Source organism: Bidens hawaiensis, unplaced genomic scaffold, assembly GCF_021521415.1.
Source record: "Bidens hawaiensis isolate Kalapana, Puna unplaced genomic scaffold, B.hawaiensis_p1.1 tig00008319_1, whole genome shotgun sequence".
In the NCBI taxonomy this organism is placed as follows: Eukaryota; Viridiplantae; Streptophyta; class Magnoliopsida; order Asterales; family Asteraceae; genus Bidens; species Bidens hawaiensis.
This window is the reverse complement of record NW_027491590.1, coordinates 798146-818188: the sequence shown is the minus strand read 5'-3', so window position 1 is coordinate 818188 and position 20043 is coordinate 798146. Positions and strand designations below refer to the sequence as shown.

Here is a 20043-nt window from a genome sequence, read left to right as displayed (position 1 = left end):
CATACCAACTGAAGGCAACATACTCCACTATTTATAGGCAGCCTGGGAACTAAGGAACGGCCTCGTGCTCCATGAGGCACACCCATGTGTCTAGCTGTCCACTCGCATTTAATGCTCTGTCAGATCGTACATGCTGACTCACCACAGGGGCGTGCTTCCTGAGGCATAGCCCTGTGTTTTTGGGTGTCTGTTATATTTTCTTTTGTCTTTTCTGAAAGGTTATCACTGCCTCATGTTCTTTGAAGCACGACCCCGTGTCCAGATGTCTAGTATTTTGTCTTTTCTTGCAGATTTTGATCTTTTCTTGAATAGAAAAACATAGGGGTGTGTTTTGCTGTTTTCTTGGATTTTCTTTGATTTTTCTTTGGATTTTCATTCGTTTCTTCGTTTGAGGTTTGGATTCACATAAAAATACAATTCCACATGATAAGTAGTTATTTGAACTATATTATACAATTAAAGTTGTAGTTTTTAGAGATTATTTGATGTTCAAAAGATGTATATTTTTATATACATCAACATGCGTCATTCTTGTTTCCACTACCAGGTATGTTTATTGTTTGTTAATTATTTCTATCTTAGTTAATATTCTAATAAACTTATATCTTTATAAAGAAAATATTTTCTTTGTGATGCCGCGTATGCTCACACACGAGGATTTATGGCTCCATATCGTAATGTGAGGTATTGGCTTTGAGATTTTTGTCTGAGACGTGCATTGACCAGTAAAGAAAAATTTAACCATGCACATGCAAAACTTTGGAATGTCATTGAGCGTGCTTTTGGTTTCTGAAAGCATGATTCCCTATATTGAAGAGGATGTCACCATTTCCGTTGGAGGCGTAAAGGAACATTACAATTGCATGTTTCGCGCTACATAATTTTATTAGGAATAAAGGTTTGATGAGTTGTTTGAACAATAAGATTAACCCAATGTGTCATTCAGAGATATTCATGTGCACGTTGATGCTGAAGAAGACGAAATTAAAGAACATGGCACTACATCAAATCGGGAATATATGGCGCAGTTATGCGATGAAATTGCTAAGCAGTTAATGCAAAGTATCGAACAAATTATTTAAAATAAAAAAACATTACTGTTGTTTTATGAATATTATTTCAGTGTTTTTTGAGTATTGTTTAAATTTCGATGTTGAATGACTTTTTTATTTAAATTTCGGCTTATTCAAAATTTATGTCTCATTTAGCAGCCTGCAGACGTTATAAAACAAACAGTCTTCTTCTTGCAGCCTGCAGAGGTTTGGTTTGCCTCTTCCGCTACAGATACCTGCAGATGTGGTACGCAGATTGCAGACATTTTACCTTTGAAAAAAACAAACAACACCTTAAGTGACAACAAAGCTTGCAACGGCTTTTCTTCGCTAAAGGGTTTCTCTACGACAAGTCGTCGCTATAGGGAGTGAAATTTTCGTCATATCAGACAAAATTTCTTGTAGTAAAAAAGAGAAAGCACAAGTCATGGGAGGATGGCTTACAATTTACAACACAAAAGACCCGAACTCCGAGTTTAATCCACCAAGTGCCCAAACACAGCTATTGGAACGAATCAAAGAATTACTGGAAAAGTACATAAAGGAAAAGGTAAGCATAGCATGCACATGACATAGTCTAAGTGCATGTCTAGCTATTTTATCCGCTTTCGACCTTTCTAGGAACGGTCTTACACCAAACATAAATGTAACGCCTTTCATTTTCGGTTGTCCGCAAGTTGGGAATCAATGTTTTAAAGTGAAGATGGAGGAACTACCTAACCTTAGGGTATTAAAAGTAAAGAACGATCCCGACATCATCCCATTTTGGCCAAGCAAGATACTGAAATGGGTTAGTAAGAATATATAAAAGAGTGTGCCAAGTGAAGTGCATGAGTATGTTGATGTTAGGGTCGAGATATTGATTGACACTAAGAAATCGCCATACTTGAAAGAGGAAAGTAAGTCAAATGACTTGTTTCATCCAATTCTTTATCGTGACTTACAGGGTATGTTGCATTCTTTAAGTGGTTGGAATGGGAAGAATGGTGAGTTTGATTGGGGTTTAGTGAAAATGAGTTCAGGATGGGTGAACATGTCAATTGATATGCTGATAAAAGAGTTCCAAATACCCGTGAATTGGTGGGCTGAAAAGAACAAAGTAATGGTTCTCAATAAGCATTGTGATTGGGTTTTATCCATAGTCACATGGTTCGCGGTACGGGAATGTGGAACGGGATCGCAATTCCCTATGTCCTTGAAATTCGGTACGAATGGAGGTAGGCTCATTTCGAATCGATTCAGTACGATGTACAATATAATATGGTAAGATGTGCCCATTATTTTGGGAGTATGAACTAATATATGGTTATTTTTTATTTTTAAATATTAGTTTGATTTTAAAGTAGGTTTTTTAAAATGAAAGTTAAGTTAAAGCTTGACTTAACACTTGAATATCCTAGGGACTAATCTAAAACTTTATTTTGTATTGTTAAGATTAATTTAATTTTAAGCCTACATTTTTAAATGAAAATTAAAGTTAAAGCTAGCTTTAAAAACTAGAGACTAATCTGAAACATTTGTTGAAAAGTCAAAATTGGTTTCTATCTATAATCACGACGGTGATGTAAACCTAACTGGCCAACGCCTCTGCGTCTGCGATTCATTGAGTACACCATTTTCGGTGCCAGAAGCACAACCGCCGTTGCAGCGGAACGTCAATTTCATGGTACCATCAAATCTAAATCTGGAACGCCAATTATTAGATTGGAATCGCGATCCATAGCGTTCTGGGATCGTTTTCGTACCACTTTTGGTACAGCCGATCCGGAGCAGAAATCATGGGTAGTTGAGCGATCCATGTGACTATTTTATCACAAATAGATCCTCATGAGCATGACTTACCAGTATAGCTTCTAGTGCCTATAGCCTTTGTTGTGTGTTCAATGATTCATATTATACATAATTATATATATAGATAAATATCAAATGTTGGTGTCACAACTACTTTTTAGAAACCAACAGTTTTAGTATTTATGATTTTTGTTTCAACCTTAAGACAAAGTTGTTAGTAATTGTATGTTGGCTTGTGTTTGTTTTGCTAACTTCTTGCCAGGGTTCGATTCTTGTTGGCTGCACATATAGATTCTTGAGTAAAGTGTCATTTTCGTGCTTGTGGTTTGGCAAATAATGCGAATTTAGTCCAAAAAATTTATTTTTTGCATATGGATCCTCCACGTTTTCTAATTTTTGCCAATTACATCCAAATCACTAACCCCGTTAAAATTTAATCGTAACAAACCTAACCAAAACGAAATTCTATTTTATGTTTACTTCTGGTACGATAACAAACCTAATTATTACCAACCGAATGTATGTCAACTCGCAGCTGCAACACCCGAGTTTGTTTGTTCTTTATAAAGATGTCAATTTTTCGAAATTATTTTTTGGGTTTAATTCAAGTGTTGTGGCAAACCTATAGATGCTGACCGAATTTTCGTCGCAACTCTTGTAATTTGCCAACCGAATAAACGTTGTTTTACTTATATTATTTTGGGTATCATAAGCTATACGTTTACTAATTTATTTTTTTATCAGATATTGATTGTATATATATGTCGCTTTCATCATAAGTTGTACGTATGCTGACACTATTTTGGGCGTTCACATATAATTTTTTGATTTAGTGCAGGTGTCGTGATGAACTTAACTGATGTCAACCGAATTTACGTCAAGCCGCTGCCAACACGGCGGATTTAAACCTAGTTTGGTTATATAATTCTTAGTGTTTGCCCTTAGCCCAGTGATGTCTTCAACTTACTCTGCTAGTTAAACATATTAGACAAAAATCGTTTTCATGCTAACACATTTTTGATGTTTAATTAAAAAAAAAAGGAGTAAAACAAATGATTTTATCACAAATTCGTACTAATATTATACCTTACTTATACGACGCAAGCTAATATATAATTCACATAGTACGTACTAGTTTGAGACCCGTATACTATATAGATAATTTAAGAAAAATACAAATTTAGTAAATAATTGATATACAATAAATAATATACCTATCAAATGTTGTTAATACATAGTAGTTGTACATTAGTGTTTACAGCAATTGTAAAACAAACAATACAGTTTTATTTTCTAAAGAGTTTTCAGTTTTTAACACTAATTAAAATGTAGCGTAAAGCAAGAAAATACTCTTAAAAGTTTTCAGTTTTTATTGTAATCGTTTTATAGTAAATTATATAAAACTTCGAATAATACACCTTCTGGAAAAGTTATAAATAGCAAATGTCTTAGTTTGTAGTAGTATAATTTATTATTTTAATCCATCATTAGAGAAAAGTAACCAAGATTTAATGAAAGGTAATAAACTTGTCTAATAATTCATATCTATACATACTATTAAAGTAAGGAGCAATTTTCACATGTCACCATTCTAGGGTGTACATATAGGATGTCACCTCATTGCCATGTCACACATTACCTTTCTTAAGCATGCCAACTCATCAACTAACATATATTTAAACCATAACATTTCTTAATTTTTTACCCTATTCAACTTTTTCTCTCTTTCACCTATTAATATATTCCGGCGAATATCATTCAAGATTTGTATCAATTTTTCGGTAAGTTTGTATTTTATAATAACCTTCCGATTGTTTATCTATTTATTTCCGGCAACCTTATTATTTTCACCGGTTATTGTTTCTTCTAACTTTTTTATGTTTATTCTCATTGTTAACTGATTTTATTAAAATCAGTTTAGGTTGTAAATCATAAACGGGCATGAAGGTGATATGTGGACGTTTTAAGTTTTTCCGTTAAGTATTTCCGGTAAGATTTTCCGTTAAGTTTTTTCCGGCTATGTTTTATACCTATAATAATGGTTGCTTTACATTATTTTAGGTTATTTACCCGATTAATTTGTTGAATATTTCATTTTAGTTTGTTAATAAAAATCTTATATTCCATTGTTACGTTTTTCCGGTAAGTATTTCCGGTAAGTTTTTTCAGTAACAATTTCCGTATATGTGTTTTTCCTATAACAATTGTTGCATAATATCAACATTAATATTTTAGTTTATAATTTCAGGTGAGTGTCACGGCTTATACAATCTTTTTTCTGGTAACATCTTTAAATTTTGTTTTTGCGTTAACACCTTTAAAATTTTTCGGTTATTAGTTATAATTAAAATAATTCATAATATCAATATTAATATTCTTTTTATTATTTGCAGGTAATTGCCGACTCATATAATTTAATTTCATTGAATAATTATGTGTTTATAATATGCATTTATTTTAATTTTATTGATGATGTATATTTTATTTTGTTAATATTCATGTATATTCATCTTCTTGTGTTTATAAAAAATAAATATGATTGTATATCGGAAATCCGAGATAAGTTTGATCTATATTTTTTTCCGGCATGTTTTAATCTATTCGATATGAATTATCCCATTAATACCATTTATTTAGTTTAACTTTCCTTATTGTTTTAAATAACTTAATTAACATGAATATTGTAATTTAATTATCCCATTAACATATTAAAGTATATACTTTGATTTTCCTTAATTTATAAACAAACTGATTTTAAAGTTAATTTGAATTATTTGAAATTAATTACTTTATAGTCAACGTTAATATCTTAATTTGGTATTCAAAAATTTAAAATTAAACGAGATTGAAGAGTGTTAATTTGGTATTTGAAAATTTTCCTATTTTCAAATTAAACTTAATTTGAATGTTTTTTGACCATCAATAAAATAAGTTAATTTTGTATATTTTTGGTACAAGTTAATTTGAAAATAAGTATCCATATTTTACATAATAGGAAATTATATGATTTGTATTTATATTACAATTTTACAATATATTATAACTTGCGGATTTATTTATCATTTTCAAATTTGAATTATTGACCAATTATATTAAGTTTACCAAAATATTAACTTTATAAAAATAGTTTTGCCGTTTTGGTATATGATTTAGTGATTTTTTAAATAATTAATGATTTTACTCTAATTTTGGTAATAATGTGTACAAGATTATAATTTTAATAAATAATAACTAATAATTTAATAATAATAATTAATGATTTGACTCTAATTTTGGTATATGTTTATATATTATAATTTTACACACGGGTTGATTTTAACTTTGACTATATTATTAAAAACCTGATTTTAATAAATTAACCATTTGACTCAATTTCACTCAAATTCTGTTAAATTTGGACATAATTTTAACTTTAAATATTTATTCTCATTTCTATTTATATTATTTTTTACATAAATAAATTAAATATTTTATACTATATAATCGATGCATTTCTTATATATTTTCTCATCACTTTGTACCATTACAACCTCCGTTGTTTTTCTCCATCCAAGTTAATCTAATTTTTAATTTTTATTTTTTTTAATATAATCTACTCCCGTTTACATTTAGCATAATTAAAATTTTCTTAGTTTAGTAACCTTTACTAGTCAATTCTAAGTTACAATTTTGTTAATATTTACAAACCAAAATTCAAAATTATCTTATAACCTATTTCAATTTTAAATTCAATATTATAATCTTTACAAAACAGAAACATATCGGAAATAAAATCTTATGAATCATTATATATGTTATTATTATAATATGTATGTTTATTTAAATTTTGTAATTGTTTAAAACATATAAATTTATTTTTTAACAACATATAAAATGTATTAGAGTTGTACTTTTAATTTCAAAAGATGCAATTACCGTTTAATTAGTATTCATGATGTAATACTTTATAATTCATCTAAAATAATCCCTTCATATTAATATAACATTTACAATTCATTTAAATTTAAAACATATATGTATATTTTACGTTTTTTATAATTCTCGCTCATGTGTTACACGGGTCACTCGCAAGGTTATTTAATTCAAAAATCAAAAGTGGGTTTTTTTTCAAGATGGTAATTTAGTAACTATATATATATATCTATATATATATATATAATCCAGTTTAACCTTTGTTAGAAATAATTCGAATTTGTAGTAGCCAAACAAGTCCAAGAGTCTCACAGTACAAAGTTGATTATTCATTTCAAATTTCATATTGTTTGAAATAGATGAAGGTTGTGGGTTATAGTTTACTTTTAATTGTGGTAGTTTTGTACCATATTGTTCTTTTAATTTATTAGATTATAAATATGCTTTGGTATATTGTTAGTTTAAATACTAGCTGGATTATTATGGACTTGGAACTATGACCCGGGTTTGAAAAAAATTAAGAATATTTTTGCAGGTTCTCATGTTATTGTTTATATATATTCAACCGTGTGTAACACAGGCTCTAATTTAGATATCAACAATAACGATTAAATCAATAATAATCGTCTTAAAAATATTAAACTTTCATTTGTTCATTTTCTATCAATGATAATCGTTTTACCAAAACTAGTGTTATATTAAATACAATTACTTAAAAAGTAGCATTTATTTATAAAGACAACATTTGCATTTCATTAAATTTATATGATGTTATATATATATATATATTATGTTCCATCGTGTGTAACACGGGTACTATCCTAAATCAATATTGGAATTCAATTATCTGTTTCTTTTAAGATATTTGGATCACCTGAAGATTGCTAATGTTAGAAAAAAAGGGCACATTTGGATTTGGAAAGCAAAGTTAGTGAGAAAGTAAAATGGTTGTTAGAGTATGAGAACTATGAGACAAATTTTGAAGATCTTCCAAACTTTTTGGAATTTGAAGATGAAATTTAACACTAATTCAATAACTTAGTTATGTAGTTAATTACTCTAATTTTTTTTACTTTCATTGTTTACTTTGTGTTTTCTGTTTAAGTTATTAGTTTAGTTCATAACTAGAAACTTTCAAAAACGTACAATAAACTTCCATAATCATTTATTTTGTTTGTTAGGTTGTGAAGGTAATTTGCTTTATTTGGTGAAATTTTGAAGAAGTTGATGGTTGATAAATATGACTCCACCATGTTTAGATCTTCTGTTGGTTACTCATTTTTATGTGTATGTTTAGTTTGTCATAGTGTTAAGCTTGTATTAAGACAATCTGAATGATCAATAGTTTGGTTACTAAGTTATGGTTAATATGACGGTTAAAAAATACTATGATTTTGATGACCAGCTTGTTGAGTTTTTTTTTTTAAAAAGCACATGAATTTCTAAGATTGTGATTATAAAGTTATGTTAAATTTTATGATTTTCTAAATGTTTTTGTGAAAAATTATTATTGTCTATATTATATGGTAATTATTACATTCACACATTTTGTTATTAGTTTTACATAATCTTTTAGATATTAATGCTAACATAAACCCATTATGACATACATTAACATTTTAGTTTAATACTTAATCAGGTTGCATGGTTTGTTTTGTTTTTCAGGTTCTATAGCAAATGTTTTTGTTTTTGGACAAAAAAATTTTTAGTTTATGATGGGATAATATGGTTTGAATATTTTCATGACTCTGCTAATATAGACAAGTTTGTGTAACTATTAACTTTTTTATGTAAACAATGTTATTCTCTATATCTCCAATATAGAGATATATGATATATTTTTGGTTGTAAATTTTATGATATCTTATGGTTGTTTATATACACTTTCTTACATAACAAATTTTAACCCGTGCGTAACACGAGTACTATCCTAGTACACATTAATAAACTAACAAATCATGTATTAACCTTTTAGTACATCTCGATCTGTAGTTATAATGAACGAAAGCCACTTCATTTTGACAAGGCGTAATCATATCAATACTTTCTATAAAATGGACACTATGTCCACGTTGCTAAATTGTTATCATCTTATTCTTTACTGATAGATGTTGCGTATGAGCATTTTCATCCTATCCTTTAGAAAAATGTGAGAAGTGTTTGCAAACTATAAGGTGAGGCTTTGAGTGATTATTAGTTTAAATTATAAAGTTTATAGAGAAAAAGTAGTGTTTTTTTGTAAATTTGGGGAAACAAAGTTTGTCCCTATTTATTTTTTTATATTTGTTGAATTGGTTATGAATATAGGGGAGAGAAAATTGTAATAATAAATGTATAAAAAATATTATTTAATTGAACGGGAAAGAGAAATGTAGTGTTTTTTATTGTAATTATAGAGATGAGGATGTGTGATAGGTTGAGAAGCGCTCTAACCACAACAATTACTGATGATACTAGCTCCGCAACTACAATATTTTTTTGATGAAGCAATGACTAGATAATGTATATGGTTTAGCTCCAAAAAAACAAATATGACAGCACTAAGTAATTTTTCTTGCTAGCTTTGGGATATTGGGTTAAGTTGTTTGATCTACCATAACGCGCAAACATAACACCTCGTTATATAATTAAAGTTATAACATTTGAAATTAAATATAGGTATTTCCATATCCTTGGGACCTCTTAATTAATTTAGTAAATATATTCAACTAGTTCGTTACCCGTGTAGCACACGAGTTAGAATAAGTAATTTTTTTAAATAATAATATATTGTGAAATACATAAAAAATGCATCACATATATAAAGATATATTATACAGTAAAAAAATTACACATTACGCAATTTGGAAATAAAAAAATGTTAGAAAATTCATACATCATAAATTATTTCTTTGTCATTTTCTATATCAAAACTTAGTTGTAAATGACAACTTTTTTAAGCCAACTCGTGGATCAAAACTCATTCTAATCTTAAACTGCTTTGACATGAACAATGCTTGATACTTTAATCGGTTAAAGAAACCCACCCGTTTCGTATTGGTTACTTATAAAAATCTAATATTAATAACTAACGCAACACATTTTGTATTAAACAAATTAACATATTTATGATTGTATTAATTCTTTTAAATTAGGATGGAATTATTAAAAATTGAAAATGATCAACATAGTTAACATGAGAGAGATGAGGGAAAACTATTGAACTAAAACCACAGATTTCGACAAACCAAATGGACGAAAACCGCAGTTCACTTAATAATAATATGTTGAAAAGAAAAAAAAGAATAAAATATAAAACTATTAATAAGAAAAAGAAATATATATTTAACATTAGAGAAATGGGAAAATTTTGTAAGGATCACTTATGTGTAATGGCATATGACATTAAGACTCATGTAGAACACGAGTTAGAATAAATAAATTTGTTTAGATAATAACACAATGTAAATATGTTCAAAAAGATATAATGATATAATATATGGTAAAACAAATTACATATTACACAATACGGAAATAAAAAGTTGTTAAACATTCATAAATCTCTAAATATTTTTTTGTATACAATATTTGTAATTTTAACCTAAATATCAAAATTAGTAGTTTCGTTTTGTTTTTTACTTCAACTTTAGATAATGAAACACATCACTTACCATGCGTTAAAACATGTTGTTTTTCAAAAACAAATCAAACCATCTATATTGATTGACGTTAGCTTTTATAAATCTTAATTGCAAAACAAACATAAAGTTAAAATTTCTTTATATGAAGTTAATTATATTATCTAAATCAACGTGAAAATTTGTTATTTATAAAAAGCTTAATATTAATAACTAATACAACATATTTATATAAAATTAAATAATATATTTATGTTTATATAAAAATTTTAAATTAAAAAATAATTATTAAAAAAAGAAAATAATTGATTAAGAAGGAAAAAAAAAAGTTAAATATAAAAACTATTAATAAAAAAGGAAAATATATTTAATAAGAGAAAGAGGTGGAAAAATTTTGTAAGAAGTTATCTTATATAATGTCATGTGGCATTAAAAACCTTTATTTATTATATAGTATAGATTTGTTTTCATACATGTTTTACACCACTACCCACCAACCTTGATACGAAGCCGTTTGTGTTGACTAAGAGCGTAAAAGTATAAAACGTACGTGGTATTGCTTATTTATATATTTAAGACATTGACTATAATTATAAAAATATCAAATTATATATACGTATTTCCATACCCTTGGGAACTTTTTTAAGTAATTTATATGTGCACATATTCTTAAATATTAAACAAAGTTTAAATATGATAACATTTAATTTGTTGTAAACATGTTTTACACCATCATCCAAAACCTTGATATGACGTCTTTTATGTTGACTAAGAGCGTAAAAACCTTGATATGACGTCTTTTATGTTGACTAAGAGCGTAAAACGTGATGCTCATCGTATCTAACTATAATATTAAAACAATAGACTTTAACTTAGCATGACCACTTTCTATTAGTGTATTATTAAACTTTTCTTTTTTATCTACCACTTCTCTATTTTTCTTGTGAATAAAAATTTTTTAAAATAAATTAAAATACTAAACAATCAATGATTATTAATAATTCATGTGGATAAAAAAATTATAAAATAAATTAAAATACTAGACAATCAATGAGTATTAATAATTATTAAATATTTTTAAAATCTGGTCAAACGTCATAATTAACCTATTAATGTAATTATGATATTAATTATTCTAGTTATTATAAGAATTCAAAAACGTACTACATTATCTCATTTACATTATATAAATCTTAAGATTGAAAACCCTAACCATTTTAATCTCTCTCTCTATCTCTCTCTCTCTCTCTCTCTCTCTCTGTGTGTTTCCTCTCTCTTTCGGCTTATTCCTCCATCGTCTCCTATATTCCGGTAATGACCGATTTTGTTATATGTTTTTTTCCGGTAAGGTTCTATTGTTTTCCGGTAATGTTTTATATTTATTTAAATTGCTATATGGTTTTTCTAATCTCTTTAGGTTGCAAATCAAAATCCAAGATTGAATTGATATGTTGAAGTTATTACGGTTTTCCGGTAAGACTTTATATTTAATTTAATATTTATATTACTTTATTATATAATCTTTAGATTCTATATCAAAATCCAAGATTGAATTGATATGGTGAAGTTATTACGGTTTTCCGGTAGGGTTTTATATTTATTTTAATTGTTATAAGATTTTGTTATAATCTCTTTAGATTGTATATCAAAATCCAAGATTTAATTATATGTTGAAGTTATTACGGTTTTCAGGTAATGTTTATATGATACTCTATCATATTATTCCTAATGTTATTCCGGTAATTATATTTCATACTCTACTTGATCCTCTTATCATATTATCCCGGTAAGATTTTATATCAATTATAATTATTATTGTTTTATGTTTTTGTTTGTATTTATGTTAATATTTATATGATATTTTCTTATAATCTCTTTAGGTTATATATCAAAATCGAAGATTCAATGGAGATCTTCACTATTTCGTTTTTCCGGTAACGCGATTCAAATTTTCTGGTTGTAATTTATAACATCGATTTTACATTTTTTTTCACATGATTCAAATCTTCCATAATTTGTAATTTATTTATTATATGACACTAATATTAATATTTAATTTTATTATTTCAGGTTATTGTCCTTAACTTGATATAGCTAATTTCATAGATTGAGGACTGTTTGATAAGATGTCTTTTATTTTTGTTTAATATTGATGTATATTTCGGTTAGTATTCAAGTATTTATTTATTTTTCACAATTTACGTAATTCAATTGGTTATTATATAATACGGAAATGAAATTTAGTGATTATTTTATAAGACTAATTATCTATAGTAAGATAATCAATCTTATATTGTTGTTGGTCAAAATCAAATTAAATCACCAATGTCAACGCAATTTAAAACATTATTATACTTCCCAATATTATCTTACTTTACATTTTTAGATTTATACACATTTAATATGGCATTTTAGAAACCGATTTTCCCCATTCAAATGTCATATATATATATATATATATATATCAAAATTCAATTCTCACCATTTATATGAAATTTATAAACATATGTTATAGAGTTTTAATTTCACCGTTTGTTAAAAACCGAATTTGAATAAATTAAAGATTTGACTCAATTTGACCATTTATATTTAATAGGTTTAAATAACATTTACATATTTAAATATAATTCTCATTCCTTATTTGACTAATTTTTTTCAATCCTTTTTAATTTTTTGAATATCATCCATAATTATAAACCCATTTCATAATTATTCAATATCCATGCCTTAAATAAAAAAATATTAGTTTCTTCTAAATATTTCAAGTTATTATGAATTTAATGTCAATTTCAACTAAAACCCTTAAGTGAATAATAAAAAATATTTATTTAAACCATTTTAAATTTTGAATTCTTGACTACTTATATGAAGTTTACAAAAATAGGTTATACAGTTGGATTTTGACCATATTATCACAAACATAATTTTAAGAGGTTAACCATTTGATTATTTTTATTAATATGATTTGATTCTAATTTTGGTAAATTTGGACATTATTTTAATTTTAGTAATAATAATTTATTCCCATTTCTATTTATATGAATTTTTGCAAAAAAAAAAGTTAAATAATTTATACTATATAATCAATACATTTGTTCTCATTGTTCTCATCAATTTATATATTGATGTTAACTTACATGTATCTAGACGATTTTCAAATTCGAATTCTCAACATTTATATGAAGTTACAAAAATATGTTATACATTTATATGATTTTAGTTCAAACGCGCATTTAAGTTAACAAATATTTCTTTATTATAATTTTTTAATTGCCGCGTTTTAATTAAGGTAACCAATAAATTATTATTGTTAATTAATTAATGTATTTACGTTTTTATAATGATTCTTATAATACGTGTTTTAGTTAGGTTAACCAAAAATTAATTATTAGTTAATGTATTTCTGTTTCTATTGAAATTTCTATAATTTTCATGTTTTTATTAAGTTAAACAAAAATTAATTATTAGTTGATGTATTTTCGTTTTTTTATACAATCCTATAAATCTGTATTTTAAACTATTAACTAAGGTCACCAAAACATGTTTAACGTTAACGAAAAAGAAGTATAATCTGTAAGTTTATGAGGTTAAGAGTGAATATATAGCTATAAGTGAAGCAAATAACATTTTGTCTTTTTAAATTTTGATGGTTCTCTACAGATTAAAGAATGGGCAAAGACACACAGGGTATCAATGATCCCAAAGCCAGACACATTATTTCTTTTCCACTAAGAGGTTATTTTAAATGTTTGTTTTTTAGTTTTAGTTTAACACTTTTTTTAACGTTTGTGTATTAATTTTTTTCTTAATATTCATAACACATTTAAACCTGATTAAATACAAAATTTGACCAATTAGCAACAAACTTTTAAAGTTTACTATACTCTTCAACCTCAACAAACCTTTTCATTTTCTTATATTTGACCATTTTTTAATTATACCTAAATGTCTAAAATAAACACACCATTTTATTATTACAAAAATAATAAAACTTTTCATATTTTTTGGAAGTTGACTAATTAACCAATATGATTTTAAAATTTTTACAATTATTTCGAAATTATTTATTACAATACAACTGTAAAATTTTTTTTTTTTGGAAATTTACTAATTTTTTTATTCATAGAAGTGAACCACAGCTTTGGATTTAATAGATCTAACTACAAAGTCATTGAATGTCTCTTATACAAAAGTTAAAATAAAAATTCATTTATAATAATTTGTATATTTATTGATTACAGTTTTATATAATTATATGTTTTTGTTCATATACAAAGCATGTGTGTATGTTTTAGCTTCATTCAATATTTTATTAACAAATACTATAATTATGATTTATCAAATTCTAGAAATATAATCTAGTTGTAGTAGTATCCCAATATTAACAAATATTATGTGACCAATTCTCAATGTCATTTAAAAGATTTTGATGATTTCCAATGACAGAAAAGTTTTCATTTTTTTATTTGACCAATTATAATTATGTTTATATGTCAAGATGCGTACCTAAAATAAACCACACATATTTGCGATAACCATTTTATAATCATAGCTTATTGTCTCTTGAATTTAACAAAATTCAGATACGAGCCAGTCATGAGCAGTAAATAACGAAAAACTAGCTCAAAAGAAAGTGTGTGGAATATGTATAATTTACTGAAACAAATATGACATTTTAAAGTTAAAATTTATACATTTTAATCAAAAAATTAATTTTTTTTCTTGATGGTAAGTTACTAACTATATTTTTTTTTCCAGTTTGACATTTGTTAGAGATAATACGAATTTACAGCAGCCAAGTCCAAGAGATTCGCAATAAAAAGTTTATCATTCATTTCAAAGTTTATAGTGTTTAGATAAATGAGACGAATGTTGTGGGTTATTAGTTTACTTGTAATTGTCTTTGTATTTACACATATAATCTTAGATATTCACTATAATTTATTATTTATGCTAATTAATCACCATCTTTAATTTTAATGATACATTCCAATCATTTATACATTTATTTATTTCTGTTTTTACGAATCGAATTTGACAACTCTTTTGTAGTTTTTAATAGTCTCTAGTCCCAACAAAGTTTCCATCTTTTATATTTGAACAATTTTAATTACGCATAAATATTAAGATTATTGTATACAATTGAAAAAAGAATTATATGATGAAATGTGAGGCCCTGTTACCAGTAGCCCTACATTGGACGTTGGATTTGCTCATAAACATAGTCCTAAACATCAGAGTTAATTAAAACTTTACGCGAAATATAAAAATTTCATTAAACATTCATAACAATTCATAAACTTGTCTTAATCAAACATCATTGTCTTTCAATTATAAAACATTAATCATAAAAACATCTTGAGTTTTCATATGTCAGCCTTTTATTCTTCTACCATGTGACCTGCTCAAGCTAGCTACCTCATTCTACTCACTTGTGTGCTTACAAACAGTCAGCTATGCTGAGTGAGTTCTAGTTAATCATACGACATACAACATATTCATAATTACATACATGCATAACTGAGGATGCACATTACTTACTTAACCTGTTACCTTCCGTTCATTTGCACATACATATCTATCCTTACGATTTTAAGAGCATTTCGCCTTATAACCTTCGCATATATTATTAGGGTATGCAACCCTATAACCTTCGCATATATTGTTAGATTATGCAACCCTGAAACCTTCGCATATATTATTAGGGTATGCAGCCATGTTACCTTCGCATATTTTATTTGGGTAAGAAACCATGTAACCTTCGCATATATTATTAGGGTATACAACCATGTAACCTTCGCATATATTATTAGGGTATGTAGCCCTGTAATCTTCCAAACATCCTATAACCATTCATAACTTTATATACCTTCCTTAAAAATACATGCAAAATGCGAAGATCGTTTACGTACAATCAAGCATTCATTCATAATATAAACAAAATTATCACATTCATCATTAAGACAAACACTTACCATTTAAGGTAAGTGTATTAACATTCACATTGAGTATGCACACAGCCCCGAAAACATAACAAGAAAATGGGGCTAGAAACTCACCTGGATCCTGTTACGCTCTCTGTTAATTGTTATTCCTTTCTTTAACTGAGCTCGGCTGACTGTACATTAATTACATGTATCAATACTTGTCCTAATCACATTATTCATGTTTCAGTCAAAATGGCTAAGTCTGGTCTATTCTAACGGTCTTGTTTTAGAATAGAATTTACTTAGAATATAATTTTACCCTTAACACTAATGTATTCAAATACTTAGTATTTGAATACAACGTGTTCCTTTCTTTCTTTCCTTTTTGTACTCAAATACTCAACACTCGCTAAATCTTTCTTTCTTGTATTCGAATGTATTTTATGTAAGCGAGTGCTTACATGTATTCGAATGTATTGTATGCGAGTCTTAGCATTGTATTCGAGTCTGTTAACTGTATTCGAACATACACATTGTATTCGAATCATTCCATTATATTCGGATCCTTTATTGTATTCGATCCATATTGTATTCGAGTATAGGTATGTATTCGAATCATCTAATGTATTTGATCAGGTTCATTGTATTCGAACCATTGTTGTATTCGAGTCATCTATTATAATTGTGTCCATAATGTAATTGAGTGACCGGCATTGTATTCGAAATCTATATTGTGTTCAAGTGTATACATGTATTCAAACCATGCATTATAATCGAGTGTATGCATGTATTCGAACCATTCATTGTAATCGAACCCTTTCATTGTAATCGAATAACCTTGTATTCAAGTTTATTATGTATTCGAACATATTGCATGTATTCGACTTGTACAATGTAATCGAACGACCTGCATCAGTTTGGTCCTTTATACCCATTTTCCTTGCATGTTTCAACACCTAAACCCTTATTGTTATATTATATCATCCTTAACCCGTTTCCATTCCCATTTTCGGCTAAGACTTAGCCCGTTTATCCATAAAACTTGAACCTTTATGGATGAAAAACGCTCTCAAGCTAGATCTAGGGTTTCTCTTTGAATTGTACATAGAAAGGAGTTCATTAAGCTCATAATAACCATCAACTTTACATTTTTATGGTTCACCTAGACCCGATCTACTCTAGGGCTAAGTTTTAGGGCAAACCGTTCATAAAAATGTAACATTTATAAGTATAGAACAAACCTTTTGACGCCTCAAGGCTACGGGTTAGCTTGGTTATGAACTTTCGGGTTGTGTCTTGCTCTTATAACCAAGATTTATCAAGATTCAAGCTCGGTTTTGGTCTTGAATCCTTCCTTCAAGGTATAATATTCACACGCATTTTATTAAACGAACATCATTCTGCTTTATTTATTATTATAAACTTTAGGATGTTACAAGTCTTCCCTCCTTAAAGAAGCTTCGTCCCCAAAACCTAACTACTACTTAAACAAATTAGGGTAAAACTTGCGCATCTCTTCCTCGGCTTCCCAAGTGCATCTGATCCTTTACGATGCTTCCATATCACCTTCACTAAGGGTATAACCTTGTGACGGAGTTGCTTTTCCTTGCGGTCAACTATCTCTATTGGTTGCTCAATGTAATTCAACCGTTCATCAACATCAATATCTACCAATGGCACACGAGACGTGTCATCAGCTAGACATATCCTAAGATGAGAAACATGGAAGGTTGAATGGATTCCTTCTAATTCCTCGGGTAAATCTAGCTTATAATCCACTTCATTCACACGATCTATAATCTTGAACTGTCTAATGTACCTTGGACTCAACTTCCCTCTCTTCCTAAAACGAATAATTCCTTCCAAGGCGAGACCTTGAGCATCACATTGTCACCAACGTGAAACTTAATTGGTCGTCACCGCTTATCGGCATACGATTTCTGACGGTCTTGAGCAGCTTTCATTCTTGCCTTGATCGGATCGAACCCTGACGAGGTTTCTTGAACAACTTCCAAACTTCAGAGCTCTTTCTGACCAATCTCTCCCCAACATACAGGAGTCCTACAACGTCTTCCATACAACATTTCAACGGTGGCATACCAATACTTGAACGGTAGTTGTTGTTATAGGAGAACTCTGTCAGATGCAGATGATCATCCTAGCTCCCTCCAAAGTCTAAAACATAAGCACGTAACATATCCTCAAGGGTTTGGATTGTCCTTTCAAACTGTCCATCTGTTTGAGGATGATACGTCATACTGATGTTCAATCTTGTCCCAATGGCTTCATGGAACTTCTTTCAGAATCTCAAAGTATCTCTATCAGACAGAATCGATAGTGGCACTCCATGCTCAGTCACAACCTCTTTTATGAACAAACTTGCTAACGTTTCTGACGAAATAGCATCTCGTATAGGCAGAAAGTGAGCACTCTTTGTTAAGCGGTCCACATTCACCCAAATGGTATCATGATGTTTAGATGTACTAGGTAGCTTGGTTATGAAATCCATGGTGATGTGTTCCCATTTCCATTCAGGTATCTCCAAAGGCTGCATTTTTCCATAAGGCTTCTGATGCTCGGCCTTAACTTGTAAACAAGTTAAGCAGTTACTAACGTAATCTACCATGTCGTTCTTCATTCCTGGCCACTAGTAGTCTCTTTTCAAATCCTGATACATCTTGGTGGATCATGGATGAATCGAGTATCTTGACTTGTGAGCTTCATCTAAGATTCGACCTCTGAGATTCCCATGGCGTGGAATTCACATACGGTCAAACCTAGTCTTAACAGCATTAGTGTTTTCCATCAATTCGTCCTGTTGCGCAACAATTCTTTCCTTCTTTATTAGTCTATCACCTTCCAGCACCTCAGACTATACCTTGAAGATTTCTTCAAAGAGATCCGAGCTATTAATCAACATATACGACTTTACTGTTGCAGTGACTTCTTCATTCTTGCGGCTTAGCATATCAGCGACCACATTAGCTTTACTAGGATAGTACTTAATATCGCAGTTGTAGTCCTTTATCAATTCTAACCACCTTATTTGCCTCATATTTAAATCTTTCTATTCGAAGAATTACTTTAAACTTTTATGATCCGTGTAAATAGTACACTTAGTACCATACAGATAATGTCTCCATATCTTTAAGGCATGCACTACTCCTGCTAGCTCTAAATCATGCGTTGGATAAGTACTTTCACGAAGTTTCAATTGTCTAGACTCATAAGCTATAACATTTCCTCGTTGCATTAACACGCAACCTAACCCACGATGCGAGGCATCGGTACAAACACCCAAATCCTCGTCACCATCGGGTAAAGCAAGGATTGTAGCTTGCGTGGGTCTTTTCTTTAATTTCTCAAAATCTTCTTCTTGAAACTTAGCCAACTGAATACTACAGACTTTCGGGTCATACAGGTCAACGGTACAGCTATCTTGGAGAATCCCTCGATTAATCTCCTATAATAGCCAGCCAACCCTAAGAAGCTTCGTATATCAGTCGGGTTCTGTGGAGTCTTCCAATTCGTTATCGCTTCAATCTTAGCTGGGTCCACGGTAATCCCTTCAGGATTGATCACGTGACCTAGAAACTGCACTTCTCGTAATCAAAATGCACATTTCGAAAACTTAGCATACAATTTCTCTTTTTCAAAACCTCCAATACTTCCCTCAGATGCTCAACATGATCAGACCCGCTCTTTGAAAAAATCAATATATCATCAATGAAAATGATAACTGAC

General features: G+C 28.7%; 1 pseudogene; it reads left to right on the top strand.

The window, feature by feature from the left end:
• The first annotated feature begins 743 nt into the window (after positions 1-743).
• Positions 744-2902, top strand: LOC143637452 (phospholipase A1-IIdelta-like; annotated as a pseudogene).
• Positions 2903-20043: the final 17141 nt, after the last annotated feature.